The sequence below is a fragment of the Bufo gargarizans genome, chromosome 4, assembly GCF_014858855.1.
Source record: "Bufo gargarizans isolate SCDJY-AF-19 chromosome 4, ASM1485885v1, whole genome shotgun sequence".
Classification (NCBI taxonomy): Eukaryota; Metazoa; Chordata; class Amphibia; order Anura; family Bufonidae; genus Bufo; species Bufo gargarizans.
In genome coordinates, this window is record NC_058083.1 from 422,386,853 (window position 1) to 422,394,641 (window position 7,789).

The following is a 7,789-nucleotide window of genomic DNA, read 5'->3' on the forward strand; positions in this document are numbered from 1 at the left end:
TCCCAAGGGCTCCGCGCCTTTGTGAGTGTCATACTTTTTAACAAACAGACTCATATACCAAGAGAAACTTAGGATCTTCTGTTTATCAAACAGGCTGTGATAATAAAACACGGATTATACAGGACTTTGTTTTCCATTGACCAATCAAAAATATATGATATTAATGTGATAAAATGTTCAGCTCGGCAATCAGACTATGGAAAATAACTTTCCAAGAGTTGTAGTCCTCTTTTCAAATAATGTCAGATCTTCCATTAACAATATGCATCTTTGCTAAGAGAATAATCAGGATTATGGAGGCGCCTAACACTATATATTCCCACAGTATGGGAACTCTTGGCTATATACCGAGAGAAATATCTTATTAATATCACGAGCATTAAACACAAATATACGTTACCGGGTCAAAGGTAGACAGAGTTCAGATGGGACCAGTTCACAAGAACTTTCCTAGTAATCCAAAAAAATTATCCAAGTTTCTTCTGGCAAAGCTTTCTTTTTGAGTTTCTGTTGGTCTTGATTGAATGAATGGATGGATGGATCAGTGGATCTATGGATCTCCCTTGCTGCTCCGCACACTAGTAATTATTCCACCCCTTATCTAAGAATCATCCCCTTTAGATTAGGGATTTCCAATCAGGCAAGGTGGGTGTATTTGCATGCTAATAATACAATGATGTCATATTAACTCCTAATATGGCATAAAACAAATGATAAAGTGATATAATATTGTCCATCTGCCTCCAGATGGCACTGTGGTACTGCAGATGAACATCACAACTTTAAACATTTAAAACTAAATATCTAATAATACGTTCACATGACCTTCTTAACCTTTTTAATATACATCATTGAGGATGGTCTTTTCCTGACACTTTTAATTACCTATATCCTGGACTTGTTGGAGTCACTGTCTTCTCCTATCTTTTTGAAATATATGTTGACTTGATAAAATGTTATATGATGGCATTGATACTCAGCATTGGAACTTGTATATCTTACAGGTGCCCCTATAGATGCCCCCCAATCATGTGGCCAGTAGTAGTACTATATAAAAAAATGAAACACTTATACTTACCTCCATCAGGCTGGCAGCAATGCGATGCAGGCCTCTTCCGGCCTGTGCCTCCGGCTCAGGTGATGCGAAGACGTCATCGCGCTGCCTGCATCGGCCTCTGATAGGCTGCAAGCCTAGTGCCTGTAGCCTATCAGAGGAACGGGTAAGGGAGACGCCTCTCCCTCCCCTGCCCCGCCGCAGCACTTCCATCTGTATCGCTGTCCTGAGGACAGCGATACAGATGACTATGGAGATGATCGCTTCCACAATGAAAGCGCTCATCTCCCTGTGCCCTGCCACCACCCCCCACATCACCAGTGGCCAGAGGGGCTCAATAGGCAGCTGCCTTGGGGCCCCCCAGAGGAGCAATTGGGCCCGGGGCAGCTGCCCTTTTTGCCTTGCGTTAAAGACAGCCCTGCCACTGGTGAAGACTACAGTAGTTTACAGGCAATGGCCGACATTTACTAATGTGAGTGCACCTACATTTTGGTATAAATTAAGCCAAAAAGTAGAGAAATTTTGGACATCTATGTATAAAGAAAGCGCCTGTGTCTCGCCTAAAAAAGAGGTGTGGTTTACTGGGAAACGGGCATAACTTTCTGAGGAAAGGGCACAGCCTAAGATGCATCATTTTGTGACAAAATTGAGCCACAAGATGAGCCTCAAAGTAAGCCAAAATTGCCTACCTGTGCATGATTTATCCAGCATTAATAACAACTATGACAGCCTGTTACATTATCTACAGATTTAGTAAATCTGTACCGTTGTGCTGCTGGGTTTTATTAGACAGATACACATCAGCGGTATTAGGCAGTTTTCATCAGTAAATTGAACAAAGCCAGATATCATCTAAAATATGGTTGTTTGTGATGGCTCACCTGATTATTGCAAATGGAATGGGTGCCCCAACCAATATAGACACACCCAGTCTACAGAAAGAGGATCAATATAATATATAGAATGGTTGTGCACACTTCATTTGGAGGAATTCATGTATCGTTTATTTAAAACAAATTGCTGGTATATAGTGACAGTTTTATTTACTGAAAATGGAGGTGGGAATCTCAGAGATATTCAACTGCGTAGACCTAGGTCAGGTGGACCATAAATGTTAGGGTCTCGGTAATGATTATCCCGGATTGTCCTCAATTGGCTATATGGCTCTCTGACAATTCAAGCAAAGTAGAAATCATATGTCAACATTCATCAGATAGATACAGGTATTAGCCAGATTCATCAGTATAGTATTGACGCTGATCAATATTTCATCCACCATGGGACTGAAGAGGACGATAGTAAAAGGACAATAGTAAAATATATCCACAATACAAATACTTATATTAAAGTGAATGCATAAAAATAAATCCACCTATTAAAAATATGAAAAAAATAAAATATGAAAAAAATAAGTCCACCTATTAAAAGATATTGTGATTATGTTGGAAAGGAGCCTTATATTTAGGTGTGAGATAATTCCACCTATGTAGACAATTTTTCCACCTAAAATAGAGAGTACTTCCACCTACAATAGAAAGAGTTCCACCTGAAGGGAAGTTGCTCCAATAGCTATATAGTCCGCAGTGCAGCTGCAAGGGTTAAAAATATAACAAATGATTCATCCACTGTAGGAAGACCATATTGCCTGTTGTGACAAATGGATATATGTTTCCAATTGTTTGCCACTATATCATTTCAATTTTAAGAGTGAGGTAACATATTCTGAATATTCATTACCAGCAGCTTTCAAAAGTTACCGCAATACACATGAAAAGTAGGGCTTGGTGGTAATACCCTTACTCACGATTCGTTGTCCCGATTGGGAAACAGCCTGGCGGTAGTGAACGGAGGATCAGGTGATGTGTTCCGCTGTCTGCCGCAGATAATAATCACAGTGTTTGGAGCGATGTGCTAATATTGATGCCTGTGGCCGCGGCGTCCCACGTGCCTACAGCGCTAGCAATCCTCAATATTGACAGATTACTGCTCTACTGCTGTACTGTATAGTGTGGGGTGCTGTATAGTGTATAGTTTGGGGTGCTGTATATTGTGGGGTGCTATACTGCTCTATTGTATACTGTGAGATGTTGTATACTGTATAGTGTGGGGTGCTATACTGCATAGTGTGGGGTGCTGTATACTATAGGGTGCTACACTGCATACTGTGGGTTGCTGTATACTATAGGGTGCTATACTGCATACTCTGGTATGCACTGTAACGCTAGGGTGAACCGAGCCCCAGTCTTCCTCCTGCAGAGCGGTGCCCACTTCCAGCCTGAGCCCAGCTGCCCAGAGCACTGATCCTGAGCCGCTGGAGTCTTCAGAACTGGAAGTATTTGTATCACTGTACTCTACCAGGTGTGTGGATTTTTTGTGTGTGTGTTGTGGTGGAGGCCGTGATTGCATGCTAGGGTGTGGGAAGGTGGGATCTAGGGAGCCCAAGTAAATTTTTGCCCAGGGTCCAATCAATATTAAAGACGGCCCTGCCTAAAGGGCAAGCTCAGGACATGTGCCCAATTTGGAGACCTAGAAGTTGAAGGGGGCAGACCTATCAGTTAGTACTGCTCCACCATGTTGCACGGCCCTGTGATGTCCACGATCCAATTGGATTTCTGCTCTATCAACTTTCGATGTTCTTTTCTGCGCCTACCATGTTGATCAAGGTTAGCGGCAAATCAGGGTTCAACGCCAGGGAGCGCGAGAAAGGGATACCACATACAAGGGAGGTCAATGTATGGAATTAAATGTGATTGAGCGGAAATGTGGGACAAAATTATTGAAGCCGAAACCTCCAAGTAAAGGAAGGGCCGCGCGGCAATTACCCACTCCCGACTTGGGTAGGTAGTGACGATAAATAACAATACAGGACTCTTAAGATGCCCTGTTATTGGAATGATAAATAAAAAATTATAGGGAATGTCACTGGGGTATTTTGGATTTGGAAACGTTAGACAGGAGAGGTCCTGCTGCCTCTTTGTTGACTCTAGATAACTTCTGCCTGATCGCACGTCCCGTGACGTCAACAATCCAATTGGATATCTTGTCTATCAACTTTCGATGTTCTTTTCTGCACGTACCATGTTGATCACGGTTAGTGGTGAATCAGGGTTCCACGCCGGAGAGGTAGCATGAAAAAGGGATACCACATCCAAGGGAGGTCAATGGCTGAAATGTGATTGAGCAGAATTGTGGGACAAGTTGTTAAAGCGGAAGGATCGAATGAAAGGAGGTGGCGTGCGTCAATTAAAGATGAATTTTTCAAATGTAAGTCCCTGTCACTTATGCAGAGCAGGCAAAACTGTGTTCATGTCACCCACCAATTGAACAGATGATTTTACAAAAATTAGGTCCCTGTCACCTATGCAGTGCAAGGGTTTATTCATGGCAAAAATGGTAAACTGTCACCCAAGAATGTAATAGACGCTTTTGCACCCTGCTCCCTCTTTTGCTGTGCTGGTGCCTCTGTGCGACCATTGCCTCTTCCTCCGAACTAGACAGGTCACTCGCATGACCTTGATTCCATGTGGGACCTCTGCATGACTTGGGGCTCAGACTGCTTGCCTGATTTGCAAGGGGGCGAGTTGAAAGACAGATGGCCATGGGCTGTAGGTGCCAACTCTGATCTTTTTAGCAGGGGACTGGGTGGGAGACAATGCAAAGGAACTGTAGGCACTGTCAGCCCCCCAATCTACTATAGTCTGTACTTGTTCTGGCCTCACCTGATTTGTACTGTCCTAAATGCAGTGTAGGCCACAAATGTACTTTCTAGCGCAAAATATGAGCATTTGTCACCCAACAATGTAACAGACGAATTAGTGAAATGTCTTTCCTTGTCCACTAGGTAGAGCAGGTGTATATAACAGCCAAAAATGGGTGAATTCCACCGGACAATGTAACAGACAAATTAGTGCAATGTATTTCCTTGTCCACTAGGTAGAGCAGGGGTATATCACAGCCCAAAATTTGGGATATGTAACCCAACAATGTATCAGACAAATTAGTGAAATGACTTTAAATAAAATATGTAAAAATTAAAAAAATAATCTTGATCTATGAGGTGGAGGTCTATATGGAGTAGGACAGTGATGGCTAACCTTGGCACTCCAGCTGTGGTAAAACTACAACTTCCAAGATGCTCCCCTTGCTTGGCTGCTCTCAGAACTCTGTAAGAATAAATGGAGCATGCTGGGAGTCGTAGTTTCAACACAGCTGGAGTGCTAAGGTTAGCCATCACTGGAGTAGGAGGTCGAGGTAGCCAACACTGGTTTTTTGTTTTATTTATTAGTTTAAATTAGGGTACACCCCAAAAGAGTGGGAAATATCAAAAATACAATGAGCAATTGCGCAGTAGTATAACAATGGCTGGTTAAGGCCTATATACATGTCTATTCTGCACAAGGTATGGACAAGTCCTGTGGGATTCATGCCTGGTTCATTTTAATGAACGTGAGCTTGTCCACATTGGCTGTGGACAGGCGGCTGCGCTGGTCTGTGATAACGCCCCCTGCCGTGCTAAATACACGTTCAAGCTGTCCTCTGTGGGAGGTGTATCGTCTGTATCTCCCCAGCCACGCACCAGTGATGGCCATGAGCTGGTTCGGGTGCCACCCTGCTGTGAACACGGTTCTTCCTCCTTCATCTCCTCATCCTCCACCTCGTCATCCTCCAGAACTGTTCCCTGGCTGGACAATTGTGTACCTGTAATTTGTGGGTGCAGGAACCCACCCTCAGAGCCACTTGTGAATGACTGGCCTGAAACACTATGAAAAGATCCCTCTTCCTGCTCCTCCTGTGCCACATCCTCTAACATCATCGCCCGAAACTTTTTTTCAAGGAGGCATAGAAGTGGGATAGTAACGCTGAGAACGGCGTCATCAGCATTGGCCATGTTGGTGGAGTACTCGAAACAGCACAACAAGGCACACAGATCTCGCATGGAGGCCTACTCATTGGTGGTGAAGTGGTACTGTTCCGCAGAGTGACTCACCCAAGCGTGCTGCAGCTGAAACTCCACTATCATCTGCTGCTGCTCACACAGTCTGGCCAGCATGTGCAAGGTGGAGTTCCACCTTGTGGGCACGTCCCATATGATGCGGTGAGCGAGAAGGCTGAAGTTACGCTGCAGCACTGAAAGGCGAGCAGCAGCAGGGTGAGAATGCCGAAAGCGTGCTCAGACGGCCTGCACTTTCTGCAGCAGCTCTGACATAACGGGGTAATTTTTAAGGAATCTCTGCACCACTAAATTTAGCACATGCACCAGGCAAGGGATATGCGTCAAACCGGTTAGATCCAGAGCTGCTATGATATTTCGCCTATTATCGCATACCACAAGGCCGGGCTTGAGGCTTACTGGCACAACCACTCATCGGTCTGTTGTTCCATGCCCCTTCCACAGCTTCTGCCCGGTGTGGGGTTTGTCCCCAGATACGTTTTAAAACTGCCTGCTGTCGTTTATCCCTGGCTGTGCTGAAGTTGGTGGTGAAGGTGTTACGCTGACCGGATGAGGAGCTGGTAGAGGATGAGGAAGCGGAGTAGGAGGAGGAAGCAACAGGAGGCAAACTGAAGCGCCCTGCATTCCTCGGTGGTGGAAGGACATGCGCCAAACTGCTATCCGCTCAGGCACAGCATTTACCCAGTGTGCTGTTAGGGAGATATAATGTCCTTCACCGTGCTTACTGGTCCACATATTTGTAGTTAGGTGGACCTTGCCACAGATGGCGTTGCACAGTGCACACCTGATTTTGTCCCCCACTTGGTTGTGCATGGAAGGGATGGCTCGCCTGGAAAAGTTGTGGTGGCTGGGCACGACGTACTGTGGGACAGCCACCGCCATAAGGCTTTTAAAACTCTCCGTCTCCACCAGACGGAATGACAGCATTTCAAAGGCCAGTAATTTTGAAATGCTGGCATTCAGGGCCAGGGATCACAGGTGGGTAGGGGGGTACTTCCTCTTTCGCTCCAGTGTTTGAGATAGAGAGTTGAACGCTTTCATGGGACATTGTGGAGATGCTTGGTGACCCAGGTGGTGGCGTTGCTGGCAGATCCTCTGTTTGTAGGGTGGCAGGTGCCACTGTCACTCCAGAGGTGGATGAAGAGGCCGAGAGTGCAGCAGAAGAGGAGGAAGCAGGAGGAGCCAGAGACCTTTCTTGGTCTTTGAGGTATCTACTCCACTGCAGCTCGTGCTTTGCACTTAGATGCCTGGTCATGGAGCCTGTGAACGTTTATGCCTCGCTTTAGGCTCTGATTGCACAGCGTGCAAACCACTCGTGTCTTGTCGTCAGCACATTGTCTGAAGAACTGCCACGCCAGGGAACTCCTTAGAGCTGGCTCTGGTGTGCTAGGTCCCTTGGTGCAGTGGGCAGTAGCAGGTGTACTAAGGGAACGGCCTCTCCGCTTTTGCACCATTCCCTTTTCTGCTGTGCTGGTGGCTCTGTGCGACCACCGCCTCTTCCTCCGAACTACACACATCACTCGCATGACCTTGATTTTATGTGGGGTCTCTTTCACTTCTGGGGCAGGGCTATGTGGATGGCCCTGGGAAACCCTGCCAGCAGTTATCAAAAAGCAGAAGAGACTGCTGCGTGACTTGGGGCTCAGACTGCTTGGCTGATTTGCAAGGTGGTGAGGTGAAGGACCAATGGACATGGGCTGCAGGTGCCAACTCTGATCTTTCAGCAGGAGACTGGGTGGGAGACAATGTGAAGGAACTGGAGGCACTGTCAGCCACCCAATCTA